Source organism: Cyprinus carpio, unplaced genomic scaffold (assembly GCF_018340385.1).
Source record: "Cyprinus carpio isolate SPL01 unplaced genomic scaffold, ASM1834038v1 S000006532, whole genome shotgun sequence".
Classification (NCBI taxonomy): Eukaryota; Metazoa; Chordata; class Actinopteri; order Cypriniformes; family Cyprinidae; genus Cyprinus; species Cyprinus carpio.
This window is the reverse complement of record NW_024879197.1, coordinates 394,521-397,158: the sequence shown is the minus strand read 5'-3', so window position 1 is coordinate 397,158 and position 2,638 is coordinate 394,521.

Below are 2,638 nucleotides of genomic sequence, written 5' to 3'. Positions count from 1 at the left end.
AAGTACGAACGAAAAATAATAAAAACAATAAAGGTATTGAATTGCAGGTTCATGGAACACTCAAAAAAATGATTCTTGCCAGTAATTGAAGTGAAGCAAACTATTTAAATAAAGTATATTTAAAAAAGCATAAAATAATCATTATTATTCCGAGTTTCGCTTTCTCAACATGAATGTAATGGATCCGAAACCAACCTAAACAAATTACATAAACTATGCCTAATCCATTGCAGTAAAGCGTGAATGCAGATGTTGCGCATGCGCATTAGAGAAAAAAAAAAAAAAAAAAACTAGGCGGGAAGTCGACTAGGGCGCGACGACGGTGACTCAACGGTGGGAAGATTAATGAAGATTGAAGAACGGATGAGGAGATTATACAAGGTAAGATATTTTTTTCATGTATAATTGATGTAGATTTTAACATATAAGCTATTTTGTATTATTTGATCGATCTTGATTTACCGTAGCTGCCAACTGCACTTTTTAGCGAATTAACTAACGTTAGATATTTTCGGCCTTCCCTGCTAACTTTTTCTTGATCATTTTAAAATTTACTATCGTTTGAGTAACGTTATGTAGGCTACATTGTTTTTTTGCACTTAAGCAGATTGTGCGTGATTTTTTTTTAACTGTCATCTAGACGTAAGTTTACATTCACTTTGCAAATGTTAGAACATGTTATGTTAAATTGACTGTTAACGTTAACGTTAAAGTTAGGATCAAAACAAATATGTCATCAAATAACGTTATATGCAAATTGGATCATTTTAAGATATATATGGTCGACTGTGTGCATCTTTTTAGGCAGATTACTCGTCTATGACTTTCCTTTTTTTTAATAATAGATTAGCCATCTCTATGTAACGTTACATTTTGCTTTTCTATAAATATACTTTTCAACTATGCTTTTACAAATATGCTCGACATAATATGAAAGTTGCATGTAAAATTTTGTAGGATGTCCTGTTAAAAAAAAGTGTTCATGAAGTAAAACATTCATTCTTTTCATTCTGAGTTGTACTTTCATTACAAAAATCAAATCATGTCTTTTTAATATTCCAGAGACTTCGTTGTGACATAATTCCACATCTGATTAAAGTCAATCACTCACTTACGGTATGTATAGTTTGTTTTTTGTAATATGTTTATGTGTTTTGTAAACTGTACTTGTTTCATTTCTTTGTAAAAGTGTTTATCTTTTCTCTCTTTTTTGTCATTAAGTTATGTGAGTATATGAAAGATGTAAAAGTTTATAGGATTTCTATTTAAAACAAATTTTGTACATTGAGTTGATCATGCATTCTTTTAATGCAGAGTTTTCATTACAAAACTGAAGTTATATGTCATCTTTACTATTTCAGCGACCTCATCATTGTGACATCATTCCACATTGTCTTTAGTTTGGGGCAATCACTCAATTACAGTAAGTGTTGTTTTATATATATATATATATATATATATATATATATATATATATATATATATAACTAAACTTTACTTGTTTAATTACTTTGTTAAAGTATTAATGTTCTCACATTCATTTTTGTCTTTTAGATATGTGAGTCTTGGGAATGTGGCAGTGTAAAGTGTGTGGAACAGAAGTTTATAGTAGGTATGAGTTATTGAAACATTCTAAGCTCAAACATGGACATTTTGGGGCAAGGTTCAGGCATCCTTGCGTATACAGTAATTGTCCTTGCACTTTTAAATCATGGAATAATCTCCTAAGTCATATATATCGTGCCCACCGTGATCAGTCATCTTCAAAACAATATCAGTTTGCCACATTTTCATGTCAGCTGTGTGCATGCATTGAGTCAAATGAAAGAGATTACTTTTGTCATCTAAATGAACATTTGCGCAAACATGAAACTGTGACTTGTGAATTTAAAGAGTGTACATTTAAAAGCAATATTTATAATACATTTCATACACACAAAAATAGGAAGCACAATCCACTTCGTCTAACTGACTTTAAATTAGATGTTGTCACAGTCATTGCAGACTGTCAGGAGTCGGCCAGTTCTCCCATTGATTTTTCCGCATTTTCAACAGAATCTGCGTTAGAATCATGCAGTGATGCTAATAATGATGAAGATATTTCTAAGGCAGGTGTTCTTAATATTGCCCTTGTTTTATTAAAGTTGGAAAACATTTTGCATGTCCCAGCCACTGCTGTTGATGAATTACTTCAGGAACTACATTATTCACTAACTTCAGCATCAAATCAAGTGACTTGTAGCATCATTTCTGACATTCTTAAAAATCACAACTTAGATATTGATGAGGTTGTCATTCAAGAGCTTTCTGAAGCAGTGGGCAGGTCAAATCCCTTGGTTCAAGCCATAGAAAAAGTTGGACCCCTTGCCACAGCTTTCAAGCGGAAGCAATTCTACAAGGAACATGTAAGTGTTGTAGAGCCAATTGAAGTTATTTATTCAGGGGTAGAGAAAGAACAGCAGTAAAGGTCTATCAGAGATGGTCTTTATTGCAAGGAAAACTCATTTTTTTGTCGAGTGGAATTAACAAATTAACTTTGTCATTGTACAGTGACGATTTTGAGCTCTGTAACCCCTTAGGCACCTCACGTAAAAAGCACAAACTTTGTGGTGTCTATTGGATTTTAAATAATTTGCCA